The following is a 27514-nucleotide window of genomic DNA, read 5'->3' as shown; positions in this document are numbered from 1 at the left end:
TCGGTGGCAGCAGCAGCCACCATCTATATTTCGGCGTTATGCCTTGACAAAGGCATAACGCCGAAACGCGTCGTCCTTTAACTGCTAGCGCACAATAAAGTTTTTGTGCCATTTCCTGGTGTGCCGTCTCCTTATTGTGGAAGCTTCTACCCGGAATAAGAATTGTGAAATATATATATATATATGTATACATATACATTTATTACCTACTGGCGGTCGCCAGTAGGTAGTTATAGTTAGGACCTAGTTACTATAGGAAAATGGCAACATTCTATTCGCAATAACTTTTGCGCCGTTTGATCAATCTTCGTGAAATTTTCAAAACAAATTCTTTGTTGAGATCAGCTCCTATGTTGAAAGTTTGGGGGTGATTCGTCAAGGGGGGGCTGAGAAAAAAGGGGGGTCCCAAAGCATGTTTTTTCAATGTTAATTTCCCTAGGAAACTTTAGACAAGGCTACAGGTCGAACGGGTGAACGGAATTACCCCAAATTCGGCAGGGAGAAGGGTCTTGGTCTAGAAAGCACACTTTTGTTTATTTGGTGTAAATCTGTTCAGCAGTTTTTGAGAAATATCGAAATTTACAGATATCGATATTTGGGAATTCTGCCATCTGATTGGCTGAGGCATTACGAGCATGAGCTTAGTGCTGATTGGCTGCAAGTGCTGCGAGCGTTTGCAACTAGGAAGTGTTGGCCGCCATTTTGTGATTCTGTTGAAGTGAGTAAGGGGGAAAAAGGGGGGAAAATGTGGGAAAGAGGAGGGTAAGAGCACTGTAACCTCTGTGGGGTGTTAAGGGTGTGGTATAGAGGGGGTGCGAAGCGAACTACTCATACCTACCGGTCTGAAAGTGGTGGGTATGGAAATTAAGTGAGGTATTGTGTAGTCTGATGCTGCTAAGGTGAGCTGCTGCGGGAGTCGGGGATGAAAGCGTGAGCCTAGACTGTGTGTCTTATGGTGTGAAGTCCTGTGCCCTGGCCGCTGCAGCACACCTATGGAAGTAGTGTCAGCATGTGCTTATACCTACTAGGATGAACTACTGACTCCTACTGGTTTGAAAGTCCTGGGGTACGGAAAATATGTGAGGTATTATCTAGAGTCTCATCGTGCTAAGCTGAGGTGCTGCCAGAGTCGGGGATGGAAGCGTGAGTCTAAACTGTGTGTCATATGCTGTGAAGTCATGTGCTCTGGCCCCTGTGCCATATCTGTCAAGTAGTGTCAGCATGTAGTTATACCTACTCGGAGGAACTTTTGTTTTGAACATTGTAACTTGTGTATGGCGCTTAGGGGGTGTTATACAGGGAGTGCAAAGGTAAATTTGCACGTATCAGATCAATACGGTATTTGTAAAGTGCAAACTACTCACCCCTACGGGTCTGAAGGCCCTCGAGGCCGGCGTGAAAATTATGTGAGCTATTAAGTGAGCTATTGCCCAGAGTCACATAGTGCTGAGCTGAGGTGTCCAAAGGTGTCCTTCATAAGCATTTCCAAACCTACCCCAGTCAATGTGCCTAGGTCATTTCCACCACAATGCACAATCTTGAGATCAGGGTGTGGAAGATGCAAAGAGGTTTTAACCAAAGGTAGCAAATGGTGCAACTTCAATCTTCTCTGTGTAAACCATTTAATGAAAATATAGCAATGTCCTATGATCCACACTAACATTTTGAAGGTATGGTTGGAAGGTATGGAAAGATGTCTGTAGCTCATGCAGTTCCTTGGTAGAATAAGAGACATGTTTAAAGATGCGGAAGTACTTTTTTTTGCCATACAAAACGAGACGTGATTGGGAGTTGAAAAGCATTCTTTTTTAAAAGTAGGGTGCACATTCGTTTTGTGGAAAAGCATCTTTGTGATTGGTTAAGAAAAAGCAGTTTCAACGAGGAGTACATATCATAGGATAAAATTTGCTCAACTGAACCACAGCTGCTACTTGCATTTGGAAGGCACTGTTCGAACTTAAAACAATCGTGAACTTTTAACCTGCACGTGCCGTTAAATGTTCGAGAAAATGTTGCAAAAAAATATCGTTACGTTTAAAAAAATTGATGAACTTTTAACCTGCACGTGTTGTAGAATGTTCTAGAAAGTGTGTTGATTGAATACATTGCACTTCTGACTTCTATGTGTTGTTGAATATTAAAAAAATGGTTTATATGGAAAATTCAAAAGAAACCAATAGAGAGAAGTTTTGAAAACCTAAAAGAATCAAGGAACTATTCTAATTTGTTCTTTACATGTGTTTATGTGTGGAGCAACACAATTATAGACACAACAGCACTAGGAAGAGGAAGAAACAGGGAGTGGGGGGATGGGGGGAGATGAGCAGAATGGCACACATGCACAATTAAGTACAGCACAAGTATAGGCAAACAATGGCCAAAATGAAACACACCAACAAGGAACACAAGTCACACAACCCGCCAACGTCACACCACTGAACGAGCATAGAAGTGAAAACCACGCTGTATTCATACAGGATGTGTACAAAGGCTGGTCGTTGGTGTTGTGGGATGTCTGCGACCGTAGTTATCATGGATGAGATGCCCAGCATGTGGCACATGGGCGAGTTCACTGTGTGTTACATTGCCAAACAGCTGCTTCTCCCTCCCACGAGCCACCACACTTTTCTACGGTGCGCTGTTGTTACTCGTGCACTTGTACGGCACTGCATTCTAATGCCTATTCATGCATGTCCTGCTACATTCAAACTACACCATCACAGTGCCGTTTGGAGGTGGTGCATGGCACTTTACAACATCGAGTGCTGCGGCCTTTGTGGCAGGCCACACCAGAACACAGAGACACACTTACAGTATTTCCTGTACACGGACATGTCCGAGACACCCTGTTCCCCTTGCCGGATAGGCACACCCTTGCGCTGACCTGTGTACGCCGGACCAGCACATGCCAGTTGTGCATGCAGGAGGATGTGTGCGTAGCTACATGTCCAGGCTCACTGCCAACCCTGAGGTGAAAGCACAATGTGATGTTGCAGGGCTGGTGCCTATCACGCCAAGACAATGACCACAGGGACACACTTGCTCAGATGCGGGTTTGGGGGGCGTTGGCGGTCCTGGAGTTGCTGCGATGTGTCTTGTGGCCCTCATGGGTATCCCTGCATCATGCTCATTGATTCTATGGCACCTGTGGGTGTTCTAGTGTGGCTCTTGGCTGTGTGCCGTTTCATGGTGCAGGTAGCCGCCCTGCTTAACACCAGCAGTAAGCAGGTGTAAAATACGTGGTGCTAACGTGGCTTATCGCCAGAATTTGTTTCGCATTGCAGTTGGTGTGAAAGTTGTGATGTGATTTTTTTCGTGTGCAGAACAATATACGAACTGAGCAGTGTATCTCGTCAAGATCCAGCACTTGACGCACTATTCCCAATCAATATGAATACAATGAGTGTTCTTAATTGATTTTGTGTGTACACTGTAAGTGCAGCCACTACCTCAGTGCAATTCAATACATGATTTTAGTATTTAAAATAAATCGCAAAGGTGCACCTCATGTCTTTTTGTACAGGAACGGCTAGTCTGCATTTCATTATCAGCAATTTAATGGAAGTAAAGTTGAGATAAATCTAACACACTATTCAGAAGTTGCTGTAAACTGTAGACATCATCAGTATTCCCATGATAAGTGCCCCAAAATTTAACACCATGGTGGACTCCATCAAATAACAGTAATAAGAAAAAGAAAGAGTCACACAGCAGTGAAGAGAAGAACCAAAAACGTTATTAATTATTTTTTTTAAACTTTATTTTTTTATAAATATATATGTAAACCATAAACGAAAAACTATTTGCAAAATTAGTTTTTTTATTAACATATATATAAATGATAAACTAATAAACAAAATGTTAGAAAAATAATAGAAAACAAGAAGGCGGAACACTCCTGTGGGGACCATGGATGTCGACGACAGAGCCTGGAAAATAAAGCAAAAAATAAGGACGTGTGTAATGGGCATATCAAAGGAGAGAGGCACAGAGAAACAGAGAAGGAAAAAAAAGCCAGAGAGAATAAGAGAGTGTTAGAACCGGCGGTCTCTAGTTGGCAGAGGTATACACTTCTGACAAATAGGGACCCACCAACTCTAGTCAGGGCAAGGAGATTACACACTCAGATAACCCCTGCTACCCCCTTGGTAGCTTGGCAGAGCAGACAGGCTTATCTCAGAGGCAGTGTGTTAAGCATTTATGACCACATACAGTAACAAAGTGAATACTCTACAAATGGACACAACACAGGAGTTATTATAAAAATAGTATTTTTATATAAGGCTTAGCACAAGACCAAATAACGACAAAAATATACCACAATCTTAATAAATACTCTTTGGAAGGAAAAATAGTAGTTCAGGTAAAGTTTCTTCTTAGGAAATAGTTCTTTAGCAACAAAAGTAAGTATTCTTCTGAAAACACAGTTCTTGGCAACAATGTGACCCCCACAGGAGTCACACGACGTCGAGTTTACGATATTCCCAAGGTTCGGCATCGACCGCGAGGAGCGCTACGTCGAGCCTGGAGTTGCAACAGAACCCACAAACACAGTACCTTTGGAAATGAAGAAAACGATGATCCACGGCGTCGAGATGTCGGCGTCGAGGTCGGCGTCGATCGTGCCTCGGATTCGGGTCGATCCGCAGCGGCGTCGAGAGGTGTCGGGCCGGAGCAGCGCTCACGGCGTCGAGAAGGGCGTCGAGTCGATGCGATCAGCAGCGGCGTTGAGACGGGGTCGCTTAGAGCTGGAGCCGATACTCACTACTCAGAGGCGTCGATACCGGCGTTAAGACGGGGTTACTTGGAGCTGGAGCCGATACTCACTACTCCTGGCGTCGCTACTGGCGTCGATCGGGCCCGGCGGCCGGCGTCGAAGACTCGGAACACTGGAGCCGTTACTCACGATGTCGAGCTGGATTCGGCGGACTCGGCGGCGTCGAGATTGCAGATTTCCCCTGTGCACTGGAAATAACACTTCCCAGCAACCAGCAATTCAGTAGAGGGTGAAGTCCTTTGGCCCTGTGACTTCAACAGGAGGATGGCACTCTTCCAGCCCTTGGAGATTTTCTAGCAAGCTTTTGAGAGTACACATCAAGTTCCTCTCTCCTTGTTCCTTGGCAAAAATAAAGAAGCAGCTTCAGGTTCCCCCCAGCAAACAGCACACTGGCAGAAGGGGGAGGCAAGTCTTTAGATCAGCAGGCTTCTTGTCCTTGGTAGAGGTTTCCTTGTCAGAAGTGATCTGAGTTCTTGGTTCAGGGGTCCTTCTCTTATACCCCTTTTCTGCTTTGTTCCCTTTGTCCAAGCAGGGAAATTCCCCCCATCCTGGGTTTGTTATGGGTGTTGCCAGGCAGAGGCACCTGGCCTATTCACTGAGCAGGGCAGGGTCCTCAGCCGCCCAGCAGGAGGCGGAGCCAGTATTGTGTCAGGCAGGGCAGGCTATCAGGGACTACTCTTCCCCCACTCTAAGTGTAGATGCTTCATTCACCCCACACTGACTCATTCAGGCCTCTGGAGCCACCCAGCCCCTGACACACACACCAAACCAGCAGAGACCGGTGGATAGTTGGACAAGAAAATAGCCACTTTCTAAAAGGGCTATTTTCAAACACAGAATTTAAAAACCATCCATCCTAAAGGGTGTGTTATTAAATTCTGAGTTCAGGGATACTAAACTCGACCTGCTACCATGCTCCCTGAGTCAGATAGATTATAATGGAGTTAATAATCAGTGTGCCCATTCTGGCCTATTGGAGGCAGGTAGCCCTTCAATAGTGAAAAACGAAAATGGCTGTAATTCACTATTAGGTCATGCCACACACATCAGGGCATGACCTACCTTTTACCCACAACGCACCCAGCCCTAGGGCCTACCATAGAGGTGTCTGAAATGTGGCAAAGTGAAGGTTTTAGAGACTGGCAAGTAGGTTTCCTTGCCAAGTCGACATGGCAGTCAGGGACTGCACGCAGGCTCTGCGGTGGCAGGCCTGGGACACATTTTATAAGCTGCTTCAGTGGGTGGCACAACCAGTGCTGCAAGCCCACCAGCAGCAGTTAACTTATATGCCCTTGGCACACGCGGTGCACTAGACTAGGGTCTGAACATTAAGTCAACCAAGCCAATCATGGTAACACCAATCAATGTATTAATTTAACATAGGGAGCACTTGCACTGTGGCACTGATCAGCAGTGGCACAGTGCCCAAAGCAATATTCCAGCAAAAACATCGTAAACAGAGGAGGCAAACAGAAAAAAATGGAGGAGAGACTCATGCCAATGATGCCAGGTCTAACACGTGTCCCCTCCAGCTGAAATGTGGGGAGAACTACCCTTCACCCAGGGAGTCCTCATCACTAAGGCGGAAAAATCTGGACAGACCATCAGCATTGGCGTGATCTGTACCAGGGCGGTGTTCCACTGTAAAGTCCATCCCCTGTAGGGAAATGGACCACCTCAACAGCTTTGGGTTTTCACCCCTCATCTGCATTAACCATCTGAGGGGCCTGTGGTCTGTCTGAACCCGGAAGTGAGTCCCAAACAGGTAGGGTCTTAGCTTCTTCAGTGCCCAGACCACAGCAAATGCCTCACGCTCTATCGCACTCCACCTCTGTTCCATGGGAAGTAAACTCCGGCTGATGAAGGCTACAGGTAAGTCTCGGCCCTCTTCATTTATCTGTGCTAGAACAGCCCCCACACCATGCTCTGAAGCGTCCGTCTGGACAATGATCTCTTCGGAAAAGTTGGGTGCCTGGAGGACCGGTGCTGTACACATTGCAGTTTTCAGGGTGTCAAAGGCTTTCTGACAGGCGTCAGTCCAGATCACAATTCTTGGCTGCTTCCGGGAAGTCAGCGAGGTCAAGGGGTGCACAATGTTGCCATACCCCTTGACAAACCTCCTGTAGTAACCCGTGAGACCCAAGAAGGCTCTCACCTGAGTCTGGGTTTTGGGCGGTTCCCAAGCCAGGATGGTATCTATCTTGGGTTGCAGGGGGGCCACCTTGCCGCTCGCTACTTGGTGCCCCAAGTACACCACTGAACCCTGCCCAATCTGGCACTTACTGGCCTTGATTGTGAGGCCTGCTCTGCGCAGGGCCAACAACACTTCCTGGAGGTGGCGCAAATGTTCCTCCCAGCTGGTGCTGAACACTGCTATGTCGTCCAGGTAGGCGGCGCTGAAATCCTCCAGTCCAGCCAATACCTGGTTGACCAACCTCTGGAATGTGGCAGGGGCATTCTTCATCCCAAAGGGCATAACCCAGAACTGGTAGTGCCCATCTGGTGTGGAGAATGCAGACCTCTCTTTTGCCCCATCGGTCAAGGCGATCTGCCAGTACCCAGACGTTAGATCAAACGTACTAAGGTACCGGGCAGCCCCCAACCGATCTATGAGCTCATCAGCTCTGGGGATGGGGTGCGCGTCAGTCTTGGTGACCGAATTGAGTTCTCGGTAATCCACACAGAACCGAAGTTCTGGCGAAGCACCAGGCGCTGCAGCCTTTGGGACCAAGACCACTGGGCTGGCCCAAGGACTGCTAGAGGACTCAACCACCCCTAGGGCAAACATCTTGGAGACCTCCTCCTTGATGTATGCTCTGACCTTGTCAGTCACCCTGTAAGTCTTGTGCCTCACAGGAGTGCTCTCCCCGGTGTCCACATCATGGACACACCACTGAGTGACACCAGGGATTAAGGAGAACAGATCAGGGAATTGTCCCAGCAGATGGCGACAATCTTGCTGCTGCTCAAGGGTCAGTGTGTCAGAGAGGACAACACCATCCACTGACCCATCTTGCTCTTTTGCACACAGGAGGTCAGGGAGAGGCTCACTCTCTTCCTCCATTCCAGCATCTGTGGCTAGGAGCATGCCTACTTCGGACCTTTCTAAGTGGGGCTTTAACCGGTTGACATGCAGGACCCGCAAGGGGTTCCTGGGAGACTTCAAGTCCACCAAGTAGGTTACATCGCTCTTTTTCTCCACAACCTCAAATGGTCCAGTCCACCTGTCCTTGAGCGCACAAGGTTCTACAGGGGCCATGACCCAAACTTTCTGACCAGGTTGAAGCTCAACCAGAGTGGCATTCTGGTCGTACCACCGCTTCATCTCTTCCTGGCTGGCCTCCAGATTTGCCTGAGCAAGATCTCTGAAGCGCCGAGTCTGGTTCCTAAAGGCCAGCATGTAACTGTATACATCCTGGGGAGGTTTCCTGGGAGATTGCTCCCAGCCTTCTTTGACCAGACTTAACGGTCCTCTTACCGGGTGTCCATACAAAAGCTCAAAGGGACTGAACCCAAGAGACTTTTGTGGCACCTCACGGTAAGCAAACAGCAGGCATGGTAAGAGGACGTCCCATTTACGCCTCATTGGTTCTTCAAGACCCATAATCATGCCTTTTAGGGTCCGGTTGAATCTCTCAACCAGCCCATTACCTTGAGGGTGGTAAGGAGTGGTAAACTTGTAGGTTACCCCACACTCCTTCCACAGAGACTTCATTTATTTGGAAATGAAGTTGGTTCCCCGGTCTGACACCACCTCTCTGGGGAACCCCATGCGGGAGAAAACACCCATCAGTGCCCGTCCCACCACGGGGGACGTCACTGTGCGGAGAGGGATGGCTTCCGGGTACCGGGTGGCATGGTCCACCAAGACCAGGATAAACCTGTTGCCCATGGCTGTCTTGGGGTCCAGTGGCCCCACAATGTCAATCCCCACTCGCTCAAAGGGGGTACTGACTACGGGAAAAGGTTGGAGGGGAGCCTTCTGCTTTCGCCCACTTTTCCCACTTGCCTGGCAAGTTTGGCAGGTCCTACAATGGATGTCTGAATCCTTTCTCATCTGGGGCCAATAAAAATAGGTGACAAGCCTGTCATAGGTCTTGTCCTGCCCCAGATGTCCAGCTAACGGAACGTCATGAGCCAACCCCAGTAGGAAGGCTCTGAAGCGCTGGGTTACCACCAGCACACGGGCTGACCCAGGCTCAGCAGCCTTAGGCTCGCTATACAGGAGGTCGTTCTCCCAGTAAATCCAATGTGAACCTGACTGATCACCTGTCGTTTGGGCTGAGGCCTGCTGCCTCATACCCACAAGAGAAGGGCACACTTTCTGTTCAGCACAAAATTCCTCCCTGGAGGGACCACCATCCTGCTGCCAATGGGTCAGCTCGGGCAGGTCTCCCAGTTCAGCCACTTGTTCCCCTGTAGGTTCCAGGGCATCCCCCTCAGGGTCTACGCCCTCCTGGACTGTGGGAACGATGGGGGATGGTTTCCCGCGCCCCCTGCCTCTTCTCTTCATGGTTGGGTCCTGGGCCATAATTTCAGGCTCCAGGACCCCATCAACACCCTTACTAGCTGACATGGACCGGGTGGTCGCACACACCCACTCTGGCAGACCCAACATTTCCAGATGCGCTTTTCGCTCCACCTTAGCCCAAGGGGAGTCATCCAAATCATTGCCCAGGAGACAATCAACAGGCATGGCGGGCCTCACAGCAACCTGAAGAGTACCTGAGACACCCCCCCCACTCAAAAGGAACTTGAGCTACCTCACACTTACTCTGTGATTTGTCAGCAGCTACAACGGGGTAGAATGCATGAGGGACCACCTGCTCTCTGGACACCAAGTGACACTTGACAGCTGTCACACTTGCTCCGGTGTCTCTGAGAGCTTCCACCCTGTGGCCATTAATGGTCACCCACTGCCTGTATTTCTTAGTGTTACTAGGCAGAGCGGTTGGAGGGACCATTTCCACGTCTCCTAAAGAGACCAGGGACATTTCTGCGGGACCCCACCCACCGGGGGCACCCATCTCGCTCCCTCCCAGGGCTACATTCGCTACCTGACGGGGGGGGTGCACGCGGCGGTGCATTCGAATCCTTCATGGGACACTGGGGATCATAATAACGGTGTCCCACCTGCTTACAAACGTAGCAGGTCATTGGGCCCCTGGGAACAGGTTTACCTGTCGGGACCTCTGGCTTCTTTACAGGGGGAGGCTGGGAACCCTTCCCTTGGTTCCCTTGGGGATTACTTTGGGGCCCTTTCTGAAACTCCCTCTGTTTACCCCTGTCCCCCCCACTCTTCTGCTGGGGACCCTGCCCACCTTTGGCTGAGTCTCCCACTGGACCCTTGTGGACCCTGGTACTGACCCAGCGGTCCGCCTCCTCAGCAAGTTTTCTAGGGTTAGATATCTTGCTATCAATAAGGTGCTGGGGTAGCTCTGGAAAACAGTTATTAGACAAGTGCTCCCATGCAAACAAATCATAAAGAGCATCATAACTATCAACCTTGCTACCCTTTACCCAACCATCCATGGCTCTGCAAAAGAAGGACACATATTCAACCCACGTAGTACCAGGCAACTTCTTACATTCTCTAAAGGCTTGTCGGTACTTTTCTGGAGTTAAGCCATACCTCAACATTAAAGCATCTTTCATATGAGTATAAGACATCCTATCCTCAGCAGGCATGCCCAACAAGGTATCCCTCCCTTCGTTGGCAAAGCGACACCACAACCCCGCTCCCCAATCTTTCTCAGGGACCCGGTGGGCCAACAATGCTAACTCATATGCTTTAAACCATTGACCAATATCCTCATTTCTACTGTAATCTTTTATCACATCTTTGGGAAAATAAAACCTACTTTCTGCAGGCACAGATGGAGTGCTGCCACCAGAGGGATTCAACTCTAAACTCTTAGTTTTAAGCTCCATCTCCCTCAACATCTTCTCACGTTCAAACGCTAATTTCTCTCTTTCAAAATCTAATCTTTTGATCTCCATTTCAGCTTCTCTCTTGCTTCTTGCATTCTCTAACTCCAACTGCCCTCCTAATTTAAGTTTTGCCATCTCTAACTTGTACTCCCTCTCCTTCTCCCTGTCTTCCAACTCTTCAGGAGAAAGGCTCTTAGAGGAAACACTGCTGCCGGGAGATGACACGTGCCCATTCAGGTTCTCTTCCTCTTCCTCTTCCGGTACCACCCCCGGATCAGAGGGATCTCTGGCCTCTAACCAGGCCTTCAGTGCTTTGAGGAAGTCGTCTCTCAATCTGAGACCTGTGGTTGGAACTTTAAACTGCTTCCAAAATAGCTGTAGCTCCTTTAACTTGTACTTATTTATCAATTTTTTATCAAATTCCCCCACAACACTCGCAGCAGGTGCAGCAGCTCTGGCATCCTCCATGGTCAAAACTGGCAGTGTTTAAAAAATAAGTTCCAGGAAAGCGGAGAACAAAAATAGAATATCCTACCAAAACAGATTGTGGCTGCGCTATGGTCTGCCTTCACTATGTAGCGTACACTAATCACTGCACATGAGTCATAAATGCAAAGTTCAATCCTCACCGCTGACCACCAATGTTAGAACCGGCGGTCTCTAGTTGGCAGAGGTATACACTTCTGACAAATAGGGACCCACCAACTCTAGTCAGGGCAAGGGGATTACACACTCAGATAACCCCTGCTACCCCCTTGGTAGCTTGGCAGAGCAGACAGGCTTATCTCAGAGGCAGTGTGTTAAGCATTTATGACCACATACAGTAACAAAGTGAATACTCTACAAATGGACACAACACAGGAGTTATTATAAAAATTGTATTTTTATATGAGGCTTAGCACAAGACCAAATAACGACAAAAATATACCACAATTTTAATAAATACTCTTTGGAAGGAAAAATAGTAGTTCAGGTAAAGTTTCTTCTTAGGAAATAGTTCTTTAGCAACAAAAGTAAGTATTCTTCTGAAAACACAGTTCTTGGCAACAATGTGACCCCCACAGGAGTCACACAACGTCGAGTTTACGATATTCCCAAGGTTCGGCGTCGACCGCGAGGAGCGCTACGTCGAGCCTGGAGTTGCAACAGAACCCACAAACACAGTACCTTTGGAAATGAAGAAAACAATGATCCACGGCGTTGAGATGTCGGCGTCGATCGTGCCTCGGATTCGGGTCGATCCGCAGCGGCGTCGAGAGGTGTCGGGCCGGAGCAGCGCTCATGGCGTCGAGAAGAGCGTCGAGTCGATGCGATCAGCAGCGGCGTCGAGATGGGGTCGCTTAGAGCTGGAGCCGATACTCACTACTCAGAGGCGTCGATACCGGCATCAAGACGGGGTCACTTGGAGCTGGAGCCGATACTCACTACTCCTGGCGTCGCTATTGGCGTCGATCGGGCCCGGCGGCCGGCGTCGAAGACTCGGAACACTGGAGCCGTTACTCACGATGTCGAGCTATATTCGGCGGCGTCGAGACTGCAGATTTCCCCTGTGCACTGGAAAAAACACTTCCCAGCAACCAGCAATTCAGTAGAGGGTGAAGTCCTTTGGCCCTGTGACTTCAACAGGAGGCTGGCACTCTTCCAACCCTTGGAGATTTTCTAGCAAGCTTTTGAGAGTACACACCAAGTTCCTCTCTCCTTGTTCCTTGGCAAAAATAAAGAAGCAGCTTCAGGTTCCCTCCAGCAAACAGCACACTGGTAGAAGGGGGAGGCAAGTCCTTAGATCAGCAGGCTTCTTGTCCTTGGTAGAGGTTTCCTTGTCAGAAGTGATCTGAGTTCTTGGTTCAGGGGTCCTTCTCTTATACCCCTTTTCTGCTTTGTTCCCTTTGTCCAAGCAGGGAAATTCCCCCCATCCTGGGTTTGTTGTGGGTGTTGCAAGGCAGAGGCACCTGGCCTATTCACTGAGCAGGGCAGGGTCCTCAGCCGCCCAGCAGGAGGCGGAGCCAGTATTGTGTCAGGCAGGGCAGGCTATCAGGGACTACTCTTCCCCCACTCTAAGTGTAGATGCTTCATTCACCCCACACTGACTCATTCAGGCCACTGGAGCCACCCAGCCCCTGACACACACACCAAACCTGCAGAGACCGGTGGATAGTTGGACAAGAAAATAGCCACTTTCTAAAAGGGCTATTTTCAAACACAGAATTTAAAAACCATCCATCCTAAAGGGTGTGTTATTAAATTCTGAGTTCAGGGATACTAAACTCGACCTGCTACCATGCTCCCTGAGTCAGATAGATTATAATGGAGTTAATAATCAGTGTGCCCATTCTGGCCTATTGGAGGCAGGTAGCCCTTCAATAGTTAAAAAACGAAAATGGCTGTAATTCACTATTAGGTCATGCCACACACATCAGGGCATGACCTACCTTTTACCCACAATGCACCCAGCCCTAGGGCCTACCATAGAGGTGTCTGAAATGTGGCAAAGTGAAGGTTTTAGAGACTGGCAAGTAGGTTTCCTTGCCAAGTCGACATGGCAGTCAGGGACTGCACGCAGGCTCTGCGGTGGCAGGCCTGGGACACATTTTATAAGCTGCTTCTGTGGGTGGCACAACCAGTGCTGCAAGCCCACCAGCAGCAGTTAACTTACATGCCCTTGGCACACGCGGTGCACTAGACTAGGGTCTGAACAGTAAGTCAACCAAGCCAATCATGGTAACATCAATCAATGTATTAATTTAACATAGGGAGCACTTGCACTGTGGCACTGATCAGCAGTGGCACAGTGCCCAAAGCATTATTCCAGCAAAAACATCGTAAACAGAGGAGGCAAACGGAAAAAAATGGAGGAGAGACTCATGCCAATGATGCTAGGTCTAACACAGAGGGAAAGAAAGAAAGGGAGTGAGAAAGGGAGAAGGAAGAGAGAGAGTTAGAGTGATAGAAGAAAAAGAAGGAAAAGAGAGAGAGAGAGAGAGAGAGAGAGAGAGAGAGAGAGAGACAGACACTGCCGACTCTGCGAATCCATGAGCAAATAAATACCTGGTGCCACCGGAGTGTGCAGCACTGGGCACTCCACGTGCCCGTCAAAACTCCGCACATCCCAGATATGTTGCGCATCCCAGATATGTCGCTGAGTCCTGAGTCATGAATGGCGGAGACAACATCAGCTTCTACACGGATCTCACAGATGTCACTGAGTCCTGAGTCATGAATGGCGGAGACCACATCATCTTCTCCACGTCCCGACAGATCTCACACATGTCACTGAGTCCTGAGTCCTCAATGACGGAGACCACATCAGCTTCTCCGCGGCCCGGCAGATCTTACACATGTCGCTGAGTCCTGAGTCATTGATGGCAGAGACCACCTCAGCTTCGGGTGCCGCTAACCCTGTGCAACACAAGTGTGTGCACGTGGTGGTAGGCCCCTGATGGCCATATGAGGTTTGGGTGGTACTAACCCTGTGCATCTGAAGTCTGCGGCAAGTGGGTGGTAGGCCCCTGATGGCTATACTGATCAGGGTGCGACTAACATACTGCGCAACTTTTCAAAGACTCTTTAAGGTTGAGTCCCGTGGAGCGTCCGCCATCTAGTCACCACCGGCAATAAAGGGTGTGACGTTGTCGATCTATTAGATTTGCGTGGTCACATGTCCTGTGATGCATGTGCCGGATCGGTGTGAGATGTTGAGAACTAGACCACTGACCTGCACATCAACAGCGAGTATGCCTGCGACAGGTAGCTATGTGGGGCTAACGTCGGAACGTAATCGCAGTGGCGTGGCGTGGCGTACGACGGAACTGGGCAGGGATAGCTACAATAACGCAGACGGCTCGTAGTACTGCATCTGTGAGTCGAGCAGATGGCCGCAGCTGGCCCTCTGCGAGCCTGGGTGTGAACTGTTTATAACTCACACTGCATAAGCATTGAAAAACCATTTTGTGATTCAGTGCGTCAGCTGGCATTTGTCCGAGGCATTTGTGAAAGGATATCGGAGTTCTTTCTGTGATAGATACCCCTTTGATGCTGCCTCTCCCCACATCAGCTGGTAACACACCCTCTTCCCACATTACCATCATACCCCCAACAACCTTCTTGGGCCTGGAAGTGTCTCTGTTCGGTTGGACAAAGAAGAATCTTAGTCATGTATAGATTTACATAGAAAAAAAATTATTAAAAGAAAAGAACAACAAATAAGACTGAAGGGAGTCTGGTGCTGTGGTCGCTGCCATGAAGTTGGGGTCACTGCCATTCAGGACTCAGGACACAGTTACACATGTGGGATTGGCTTGTGTTAAAGAGGGTTAGCGGGACTACGTGTCGCCGGCCTTGCATATCGAAATATGCATCACTGATCGAAGGGAGTGTGGTGCTGTGGTCAGTGCCACGGGCTTGGGGTCACTGCCAATCAGGACTCAGGACACAGTTACACATGTAGGATCAGCTTGTGTTAAAGAGGGTTAGTGTCACCAGAAGTATTGAGACTGTATGAGCCTGGTGTGGACTGGACTGCGTCATGTCGAATCAGGACTCTATCTGAATTGTGAGGCGTGCTGACCGTAGTGTAGGCCAGAGGTAGCGGTGAGCAAGGGCCCACAGCCACATGCATACGTTGGTGGTCCCACCGGCCTGCGTAGTGGAGGTTCAGTGGCACCACGTGTCGCTGGCCTTCCATATGCAAATACCCCTCACTAATCGAAGGGAATGTGGTGCTGTGGTCGCTGTTACGAAGTTTGGGTCACTGACGTTCAGGACTCAGGACACAGTTACACATGTGGGATCGGTTTGTGTTGAACAGGGTTAGTGGCACCACGTGCTGTTGTACTTGCATATGGAAATATGCATCACTGATGAGAGGGAGTCTGGTGCTGTGGTCACTGCCATGGACTTGGGGTGACTGCCATTCAGGACTCAGGACACAGTTACACATGTGGGATTGGCTCGTGTTAAAGAGGGTTAGTGGAACTACGTGTCGCTGGCCTTGCATATCGAGATATGCCTCACTGATCGAAGGGAGTCTGGTGCTGTGGTCGCTGCCATGGACTTGGGGTCACTGCCATTCAGGACTCAGGACACAGTTACACATGTGGGATCGGCTTTTGTTTGACAGTGTTAGTTGGCACCACGTGCCCAAAATTCAAATTGTGAGGTCTGCTGCCCGCAGTGTAGACTGCTGAGTGTTCATTTGTACTTGAAAATGAATTTGGTCATTGTACTAAAGCTATAACTGATATAAAAAATGTTCAAGAAGAAAGGATACTAAAAGGATATTATGTAGATTTGAGGCCTGTAATTGTTACTTGCCTAGTGGACTCTGTAGTTAATGAATGAAGAAATAATTTTCATTGTGAGCCCTACTGAGTGCAGTGTAGGCGTATGATGAAAAGAGGAAATAAGTATAGAATACATTGACGAAGTGTTGTATTTTCTGAATGCAATCTTGTTGTTAGAAATTAGCATTTACAATTGAAATTGCGAGCTGTACTGCCTGTAGTGTAGACTGCTATTCCATGTTAGTTTGCATTTGAAGATTAATTTGTTCATTGTAGTAAAGCTATAACTGATATAAAAAAAAAATTCTTGAAGCGAGGATACTAAAAGGATAATATGTAGGGTGTAGGACTGTGATAGTTAGTTGCCTGCTGGAGTCGGTAGTTGCATATGGAAATACCCCTCACTGATCAAAGGGAGTGTGGTGCTGTGGTCGCTGCCACAGACTTGGGGTGACTGCTATTCAGGACTCAGGACACAGTTACACATGTGGGATTTGCTTGTGTTAAAGAGGGTTAGTGGGACTATGTGTTGCCGGCCTTGCATATCGAAATATGCCTCACTGATCGAAGGGAGTGTGATGCTGTGGCCGCTGCCACGGTCTTGGCATGACTGCCATTCAGGACTCAGGACACAGTTACACATGTGGGATCGGCTTGTGTTGAACAGAGTTATTGGCACCACGTGTCGCCGCTGTTGCATATGTAAATATGCCTAACTAATCAGAGGGAGTATGCTGCTGTGGTCGCTGCCATGGACTTGGGTTCACTGCCATTCAGGACTCAGGACACAGTTCCACATGTGGGATTGTTCGGCTTGTGTTGAACAGAGTTATTGGCACCACGTGTCGCCGCCGTTGCATATGGAAATATGCCTCACCGATCGAAGGGAGTCTGGTGCTGTGGTTGTCTCACGGAGTTAGGGTCACTACCATTCGGGACTTAGGACACAGTTCCACATGTGGGATCGGCTTGTGTTGAAGACGGTTGGTGGCACCATTTGTCACCGGTCTTCCACAGTGTAGGCCAGAGGTAGCGGTGAGCAAGGGCCCACAGCCACGTGCATACGTTGGTGGCCCCACCGGCCTGCGTAGTGCAGGTTCAGTGGCACCACGTGTCGCCGACCTTCCATATGGAAATACCCCTCACTGATCGAAGGGAGTCTGGTGCTGTGGTCGCTGCAATTCAGGACTCAGGACACACTTACACATGTGGGATCGGCTTGTGTTGAACAGGATTAGTTGGCACCACGTGTCGTCGGTCTTCCACAGTGTAGGCCGGAGGCAGCGGTCAGCAAAGGCCCACAGGCAGGTGACTTGAGCTGCACAGATTGGGAGCATGTGGTCTTCTTAACCCATTATTGTGTCTTACACAATTTGCATTGCTACTAATCTTGAATTGTGAACCGTGTAACCCCAGTGTAGGGCGGAGGCAGCGGTCAGGATGGGCGCACAGCTACGTGGCAATGATTTATGGTGCAGTGAGTTAGTAGCACCTAAAGCACACAGCGTGTGTGCACCGTGCGATGATGCGTGGTCTGGGCGGGCCGCACTGGAAGGAAGTGTCTTGTGAACTGGATTGCGACATCTGCAATCGCCACTGTATCTGAATTGTGAGCGCTGCTGTCCGCAGTGTAGATCGAAGGCAGTAGTCGGTACAGACATAAGTCTGCGGTGCTGTACCGCTGGGTTCACAGGGGGCCTGTGTCGAGGAGGACTGCGGTTATGGCGGCAACCACGTGCCAGGGTGAGGGCTGCCGCTGTGACAGACTCATTGGTCTTCCCTCAAGTGAACCATGCCTAGGGCCTGGCCTATTTATTCATACGTTGTACGTTGGAGCAGCCCACTGTGCTTCCAGGGGGGGACAACACAGCTACATGACCGAGATCTTCCCCACTGCCTGAGGTAACATGGTTGCGTCCACTGTACACTACACTGCAAGTATCAATAGTATATCTCCACATGGAGAGGTTTGTGCTTTGCATAGTGAGGTCTGTGTAGCACATCAGCGTTACACTTGGCATTGTGTGCTTTATTGTTGAAGGGTGACTTGCCTCCTTCATATATAGTTGGTTGCCACATCTCCCAACATTCAGCTATTGTGTGGCTGAGGGGCATGGTGTTTTGGGAAGGTCCGTTGTCCTGTTTTGCGCTGCTTTGGTGGTAGTAGGGGGGATTGTGCGGGGGGAGAGGTTCTGGTGGTGGTGGCAGTGGGTGTTGGGGTCTTGTTGCATGTCGGACCAGCATGATCAGTAGCTCTATCACGTGTCTTTAGATGTGACTGTGAGTTGGGTAAAATTCACGGAGTAGATAGTCGACCTCCTTACACAAGTTAAAGGTTGATGTTAATTTGTTACTGCTAACTCGGCTTATTGCCTGCTTTTTGGATCACATTGCAGATTTGGCTGGTTGTTGAAAATATGGGGAAGTGGTGTTTTCGTGTTTTTTTTGCACGGGAACGCCTACTTTGCATTTCAGTAGCATTAGTTGTGGCTCTCGTTTGTGGCGATTTTGTTGGTGTAAGGTATCGATGGAAGAGTGGTGAGATTTGCAGTTTTCACCAAGTTGAGAATGGGTTGATAATTAAAAAACACAGAAAAAAAGATAGGTTTAATGAACATTATAATTAGAAATTAGCATTTAAAAAACCTTTGAAATTCACAGAAAAAAACATAGGTTTCAGGCACGTTATAGTTAGAAATTAGCATTTAATAAACCTTAGAAATTCACTGAAAAAAACATAGGTTTCAGGCACGTTATAGTTAGAAATTAGCATTTAAAAAACCTTTGTAGTTCACTGAAAAAACCATAGTTACTGCAGACAACCCCAAGCACTGTGTTACGTTTTAAATCCTGACTTTGTGTTTCTTCCCCGAATGCACTCTTAATACAGAATTCCTAACATTAAAGAGAATATGAGACTCCTAAACCTAGTGCTATTTAAATTGTTATGTAACTACTCAGATGGACAGACAGATCTGACATTCACACAGTTCATGGGTATTGCATGAATAGAGAGGTTGAACAAAGGCAGAAATCTGGCTACAGCGTTTTTCTTAACTGTGAAGTGATAACAAGCTTTGTGCTTTTGTTTCCTTCCATTTCCTTGGCATCCAGTAAAAGGCTCCACATGGCTCACATGTAGGATCATACTCGAACAAAAGGAGGGACGATGAAAGATTAAATTCGGCCTTGGTTTTGGGCCTAACTGGAAATGGAAATAAGAAATTCCCTTGACCACTTGAATGTTGCAGCTTGGCATGGAAATAAGACAACGTGCAAGTATGCTTCTGAATGTGTCCTTGTGTCAGCAGACTACCCTAGGACAAATTCAGCATATTACACTGGGGCCTTCCAGATCTAGCTCAGGAATAGCTTCCTGTACCTCCCTCATTTTCTGGACTGCAGATGATACCTTTAACTTTATCAATTAATCCAAATCCAAGGGTGCCAAACATCACTCACCTGGACGTCAATTTACCAAAATGCCAGGGGTCGCAGAAGTGACATCATATACCCTTTGACCTTAATGATGTCACAGGAAGTGACATCCTATGAACTTTGACCCTGCATTGTCCCAAGAAGTGATGTCACATATCCTTAATCCTTATGAAATCACAATAATTAACATTGCTGAAGTTACATAATTGCATAATTAATATTATAAATTCTTCTAGGGAGAACAAAGAGTAAACGTTTCTCGCCCTGAGAAGATTTTGAAAAACAAATGGGCTTTACTAGTGCATTTTAATGCACAATTTTCACATAAATTTGCTAAAATGTCATAGGCTCTAAAAAAACACTCACTAAATATTCAAGTCCTTTCATGGTGTGCCAAGCTACTGAAATCTGACAGTCCCCATGAGGTCACCCAGTTACGTTTTTTAAATGTTCCATGGGTGTTCCCTTATGTTAAAAATTACCTCCATTGCATTACATGCCAGTGCCAGAATTTTCCTAATACTGCTTCTCTTTCTTTAAGTTTTAAAGAAGATTTTATTGAAGTTCATTTACAACATACTATCAACAGAGCATAGTATTAAAACTCATCTCAAGTAGAAAAATAGAACGTCATAATTAAGAGAGAGCAATAAAAGACAGGGGAAAGAGGTAGAAAAAAGAAAGGTAGAAGGCATCATCAAATAGAGCAAAAGCAATTGCAGTAGAAATGTAATCATTGCCATACAAAATTATACACAAGTCTAAAGAAGTGCATTAGACGTACAAAAACTCTTCCAATAAAGATATACACAATAGCTATAAGTTAAACAATAAAAATATGTACATGAAACCATTAGGAATGCTATCATGGGGGTTTGGGAACTTCTTCTGTACACGGATTATGTAGGGGTAGGAGTCGAGCAGACACATCTAAGAAATCTGTGATGGGGAGCCATAATAAATCACGTTTAATGGCAAGTGTAATGGGGTAAACATAGGCTCTATCAAGTCTGTGATGATAACAAACTCCATACCACCAAGCCTGAAAGGAAACATTCGAGGTATCCTTCCAAGATTTAGTGATTTGCTGAAACGCTACAGCCAGAAGTAAATCAATAATGGACGTGTTAGCGGTAGAAGAGGACCATATGTCTGAAAGACTACCTAAAAAGATATGTGAAAGTGTAAGAGGGAAAGAGGTGGAAAAAATCCTATTGATCTGAGCCCACACATCAGACCAAAATTTATGAATCTTCGGACAATTAAATAACATGTGCTTAAGATCCGCCCCTGACGCTGAGCAAGACCAGCAAGAGGAGGGAGTGGAAGGATCAATTGTATGCAATTTGACAGGAGTAACCAAAAGTCTGTTGTATTTAAAAAATAACGTTTGAGTCGTATTTGCTGCTCTAGAGGTTTTCCTTATCTTAGTCCAGACCCTTTGCCACAGTGAGACAGAAAAAGTGTCCTCTACATCTGACTCCCAGTCCAATTCTGTTTTAGATTTATCGCGAGTGCTAGTAGTATCTCTCAATTTTGCATATATCTGGGAAGCAGAAGAAGAAGCCAGTAAACAAGGGAGAGAGAGAGGGGAAAAATTAGTGTGAGTGATGGAATCAGAAAGAACATTATACCTGCTTTGCAAAACCTCACGTAAAAGCTCATACTTGGATGCATGTGATACATGCAAAGAAAAGCGAGATTGAAGGATAGAGAAGGGAATACAAGTGCCTTCATCAAACAATTGATGAGTCCAATGTATACCGAGGTTATACCAATCCTTCCAAAAAAGTATCCTATTTCGAAGTTTAATAAGAGGATTATACCACAAGGGAGATTGTAAAAAACGCGAACGGTCATCTAAACCATTTAGTAAGAGAGGAGAAAAAGTTTTCCGAGAATTTTTAAGAATAGGGAGAGAAAATTTATTGGGAATATGGGACAACGATACAAATTCTTCAAAGGTAAAAGGATGAAAAAAAGATGATTCAATCTCAACCCACAAAGGCTTTGAAAGGGCATCGGATACCTGCCCGGATAATAAGGGGATAGAATGTTTAAGGAAAAATGAGGAATGATAAGAGGCAAAATCCGGAAAATTAACTCCACCCAACTGCTTAGGGCATTTAAGTTTTGCAAAGGACATTCTAGCCTTTTTATGTTGCCATAGGAATTTAGACAGCGTAGAATAGATATTCTTATAACAAGACTTAGGGATATTAACTGGAAGGTTAGAAAGGTAAAACAAAATACTGGGAACTAACATCATTTTAATCGAGTCCAGTCTTCCCCACCAGGATAAAAACAAGGGATGCCAACGAGTCGTAGAGTCCTGTAACAAAATTTGTAGGTTTTTAAGATTAAGTGCTACAGTGTCTTTAATAGAGGATTTGAACCATAGGCCTAAATATTTTATCTTAACCGGACTCCAATGAAAAGAAGAAGTCAAAAAGTCTGCATGAAAACAAAATTTATTCAGGGGGAGAATTTCACACTTATCAACATTAAGTTTATAACCTGAGACTTCCGCAAAATTAGATACTTCCGATAAAAAGGATGGAATAGAGGACTGTGGATTGGAAATAAATAAGAGAATATCATCTGCATAGGCAGAAAGTTTCAAATACTTATCCCCATATGGGAAACCAGTAATATCTGTATTCATACGAATTTTTATCAAGAATGGTTCTAGCGCCAAAATGAAAAGAAGAGGAGAAAGAGGACAGCCTTGTCGGACACCCCTGAAGAGAGGAAACGAAGAGGAGACGAGACCATTGGCCAAGATAAAGGACCTAGGAAAAGAATATAGCAAAGAGACATAAGCAAGAAATTTCTGGCCAAAACCAAAACAAACAAGAACTGCAAGCATAAATTGCCAATTAACCCTATCAAATGCTTTTTCAGCATCTAACGCAACAGCGGCTAAAGAATGCTGATAGGAATGGGATTTACTCAGCACATTAAAAAAGAGGCGAGTGTTGTCAGAAAGGTGACGACCTTTAATGAAACCACATTGTTCCTTACCAATTATGCTAGGTAAAATTTTATCAAGGCGGAGCGCAAGAATTTTTGCAAAGATTTTATAATCCAAATTGATCAAAGAGATGGGCCTATAATTTTTGCATAAAGTATGGTCTTTATTGTCCTTAGGTAGGAGACAAATTAAGGCTTCTTGAAAAGACCCTTCAGATTGTTTGGACGATATAAAAAATGAAAATAGTCGATGAAGTTTGGGAACAAGCAAATTAGCAAAATGTAAATAGAATTCTATCGTAAAGCCATCTGGCCCAGGAGCCTTACCCTTTTTGATTATTCGAATGGACTCTAAAATATCCTTAGGACCTATATCTGCCTCCAATGGGGCAAAGTCAGTGTCTGGAAATGAAGGAGGAGGAATGGAAGATAAGTAACGATCAATATCTGCTAACAGAGGAGGAGATTCCGGAGTATACAGAGTTTGATAAAAATTAGTGAATTCTGCCAGAATATCTTCATCTTTGTGAAGAATGAGATTCGATGAGGAGACAATAGACTCAATTTTTGTGCATTCTTGCTTAACTTTAAGATACTTGGCAAGAAGATTGCCTGCCTTATTTTGCGCACAATAATATTTGGCACTGGATTTAAGTAGGATTAGGTTAGCAGATTCCGTGGAGAGTTTATTAAAGGAGAGTTTGGCCTTGAGAAGCTTATCTAAATCAGACTGAGACTTAGTTAAATAATAAGAATGTTCTAATTACTTAATTTGTGTATTAATTAACTGTAAGGAATGGGATGCATTACGCCTTTTATGGGAAACAAACGAGATAATGAAATCTCTAGAAGCAGCTTTAAAAGTATCCCATAGTACCTGAGGGGATATCAGAGGAGACTCATTTTCAGTAAAAAATAGGGATGAGAAGTCAAGGAAGGCTGGGGTAAATTTGGGATCTAATAGGAGAGAATTATTAAATCTCCATCTCCTGGTACCTTTTATGGGGGGAAGCAGATCGAGGCATAGAGAAACTGGAGCATGATCAGAAATTAAAATGGAACCTATTTCAGATCGGGTAATGAGTTGGATCAAGGCTTTGGAAACAAAAATGTAGTCAATCCGGGACTGTGAAGAATGGGCTGGTGAGTAATATGTATATTCACGAAGTGTAGGATGGCAGAGTCTCCAAGAATCAACAAGGGAGCGTTGGGATATAGTGGATGTAAATTGAGTATGCATGGAGGATGGTGAGAAACGTGAATGTGATTTGCGGTCTAAAAGGGGGTCCATAACCATATTGCAATCTCCTCCTAAAATAAGATAATCATCAGAGGATTGCATCAACAAGACTAATATCTGGGGCCAAAATAATTTATCATGTGTAGAGGGAGCATACAAATTAAAAATAGTTAGAGGGACTTTATCAATTAATACAGATACAATGACCCATCTACCATCCGAATCATTGGCTTGACTTATAAGTTTGATATTTAACTGCTTATGACAGAGAATTGCAACACCATTACGTTTCCCTGAACCAGGAGAAGCAAATACATGACCTACCCAGTTACGGCGTAATTTGGCAACTTCAACTTCTTGTATATGGATTTCTTGTAACAGCACAATATCTCCCTTTAAGTTTGCTAAATGAGACAAAACTCGTTGCCGCTTAATGGGAGAACCCAAACCCTTAACATTCCAAGTAAATATATTTAACGACATCTAAATATATAACTCATAACAAAAATAACTCTTGTGTAAAAGACAATCAAGTAAATGAATACTCAGACAATCATCATATAAAAATTGGAGAGAAATAACATTAGCACTAGAAGAAAAATGAGAAGATGCAGCACAGAAGTTTGAGGTAAGAAAATGAATGGAGAATAAGAAAATGTAAGTAGAAAGAGATAAGAAAAAACGAAAGAGAATCAGAGATAAGAGAAGCAATAAACGCCAGGAACATAACTGAAAATGAGATAAAAAGAAAATTAGCAAAGCAGGAGGAGAAAAAGAAGTAATAAAGAGGATTAGAACAAGAAACAGAGAAACAACAACAACAATATGTGTAATGTAACGGTAAGAAAAGAGGAGAGAAAAAAGGGAAATGGAAAAAGGAGAAAATGAGAAAGAAGCAGTAAGAGAATAAACAATACAAAATAACACCGTTATGTGAGGAGAAAAACAAAAAACCAAAAGACATGGTAGAAGAACCCAATATAATGTATCATAAAGACATACCACAGGTAAACATTGAGGATGGGGAGGGTGAAGCCACATAGGAAAAGGCAGCATACCAAGACGGACAACTCCAAGACTGACGAAGGTACGAAGGACGACGACCTCCAGGGACAATGAATAAGGAAGGAGGAAGGGAATCGATAATATATCTACAAAGGAAACAAGAAGAAAAAATGTTAACCACCAAAGTTATATACGGGACATAGAGAAGAAAGTGCAAAAACTTAAGCATAACACAGAGGAACACAACAGAGGACAATACGTTGGCCGGAATTACGATCGAGACATGTCCATAGATTCATCTCTACATGTGTCCAAAAAATGCTGAAGAAGTGCAGGGTCTTCATAATTAGTTGTTTTGTTTTGATACGTGACCTTGAACAAACATGGATGAAACAACCCATAACGAGCATTCAAATTACGGAGAGCAGGTCTCATGTCCAAAAATTTCTTCCGGCGATCTGCCGTGGCTTTAGAATAGTCTTGGGCAAAAAACAAATTAGAGCCGTTCCAAAGAATCTTTCCTTTCTGCTTGGCAGCCTGTAGGACTCTAAGTAGGTCGGTATATTCCAAAAAATATAAAATAACACCTCTTGGCTTCCCATGAGAGGACGAAGGAGAGGACGAAGCAGAAGAGCCCAGGATGTGACCCAGGCGGTGAGCTCGCTGGATGTTGAGAGGAGGTGTGGCAGGAAAACCAAGAAGTTTTGGCAAAAAAGAGCGGAAAAATAGCAAGGGGTCAGGACCTTCAATTCCTTCCGCAAGACCATAAATGCGTAGATTATTGCGCCTATTCCTGTTTTCCAAATTCTCCACCTGTTGTGTCAGATGCATAATCTCCCTTCGCATAACAGGAATGTGATCTGTAGCAGCTTGAATAGAGTCAACATGAATTTCCAGAGCATCAACTCTCTTCTCAGTATTTGACCAATTATCCTCAAGTTGTTGGAGGCGAAAATTAGTCTCTGTCATGTATGGCTTAAGAGAGCGAATTTCGTCCAACAAAAGTTCCATTGAAAGTGTAGGTGAAACATTAGGAGGAGAAGGAGGATTGATTTTTGTTCTTTTACCCGAAGATGAAGAAGAGGCAGAGGGAATCTTAGAGAGTGACTTATTACTGGAGCATGAAGGAACGGAAGCCAGAGGCGCAGAATTAGCAATTTCAGAGCCGGGCTCCTCCACAGACTCCTGCAACACACTGTAAGGATTAGGGTCCGCCATGGACGAAGACCTGGGCTGCTGGGCGCCACCACGGCTAGTGCGAGGCATTGCCATTCAATTCCAGAGATGGAACACCAAGAAATGTGGGTAAAATAGCTTGTTTTTAAAAAAAAAACAATTAGCCAATGAGGTGGAAGCGAGTACCCTACTTCATTAATATACCGAAAGCCAAAGTCAGTAATTTTACACCACGACGTCAGGAAGACATAGAAACCAAGATGCAAACAATTGAGGCCAAAAAACGCTCAACGTCAGTCACATAAATAAGTGGATGTGAGGAAAATCTTCAAGGACGAAACGCGGGAAACCGGAACATCCAAAATGGCGGCCGCGGCATTCACGGAGCCGCGATAGACGCAGGAAACAAAAGGCAGCCGATTCCGCTATCATTTAGGAATCATTGACATCTCAATCAATGCAGGTAGGAGTCCGGAGCATGTTCCCACAACCTGGGGAGTTCGCCATGAAGGAAGGAAGCCCTGGGGGAAGTCGAACGCACTACTCCGTCACGGAGCTCCGGTAGGCAGCGGCCATTTCCTTCGGCGTTCAAGCCACGCCCCCCTACTGCTTCTCTTTCTAATATGGCAAGGACCACATTTTGTCATGGATGGCCCATGACCCTACCACAGTTTTTTTCCCGTATGCCAAGAATTTCCTACAATGCGCCATCACAAGTAATTTGCCACAAGTGCCAACTATGCCAAGAATTTCCTCCAGGAGGCCAGTGCTGACATTTTTTCACTGGTGCTCCATGCCATAATGTACCTACAGTGTGCCAGCAGTAGCATTTTCCCAAGGGTATCCCATATGCAAGTATTGCCTCCAGCATTCCAGTGCCAACATTTTGTCAAGGGTGCTGCTGTAAGCCAAGAAGCATACCCAGTCCAACAGCAGATCTGCAGTCATAACAACACATGCTAACTTACATTCACACTCATTCTATCATTAGCACTGACTTGCACTCATTCATTTTCACCTACTCCTGTGCACTCACTTTTAACCTGAATCTCTCGTTCATACTCTGACTCACTTTTACTCTGACTCACATATACTTACTCATTTTTACATGCACACACATCCACGATCCCCTATACAAACATACATGCTCACACATATACACCCTATCCCACCCACACTCACTCTCATCCACATGCACGCACACAGCACACATTAAAACCATTTATTTATTTTTCTTATCTAAGAAGCCAGTGACGGTCCAGATCTTACAGCTTCCCTTTTGTATTACACTAATAGTGAATAATAAACTATGAATCACTATTACTGTAATAAAAATTCGCAGAAAACAAGGTTAAAGCATGAATTTGATAATGTGAGACACCCCTGTGTTCTTCGCACTGATTTTGCCACCGCTGAGGCCATGGGTCACAAAGGCAGTGCCAGGGGTAGCAAGGGGCAAGCTAGGGGTCGCCACTGCGACCCCTAGCAACACCTACATGACATCCATAATCACTCACTTAGATTTTTCAGCGTTTGAAACCGCTTTGAACTCCTGTTCTGGCCTCAATATTGTCACTTCCGCTTGGCAACATTCTGCAAAAATGCTGACTTCAGTAATTGTCAAACGCCTTCACAAGAGCCACACACTAGAAAGGTATAGGAAAGAGTTACATGTGCGTCTCCCTTTGTGGGACA

General features: G+C 45.9%; 1 protein-coding gene and 1 long non-coding RNA gene across 3 annotated transcripts in view; one reads left to right on the top strand and one right to left on the bottom strand.

The window, feature by feature from the left end:
• The window catches only part of TNFSF8 (TNF superfamily member 8), a 55500-nt gene that overhangs the window by 14793 nt on the left and 13193 nt on the right, over positions 1–27514 (top strand). The gene's annotated exons all lie outside the window — the stretch shown is intronic.
• On the bottom strand, positions 3853–27507 carry LOC146868607 (uncharacterized). The gene is made up of 3 exons (XR_014966307.1): positions 27337–27507; positions 24641–24789; positions 3853–3929 (listed from the first exon to the last, which is right to left on the bottom strand). It is a non-coding gene; the product is annotated as an uncharacterized LOC146868607 (long non-coding RNA).

The sequence above is a fragment of the Triturus cristatus genome, chromosome 1_2 (genome assembly GCF_964204655.1).
Source record: "Triturus cristatus chromosome 1_2, aTriCri1.1, whole genome shotgun sequence".
Classification (NCBI taxonomy): Eukaryota; Metazoa; Chordata; class Amphibia; order Caudata; family Salamandridae; genus Triturus; species Triturus cristatus.
This window is presented reverse-complemented; position numbering and strand designations above follow the sequence as displayed.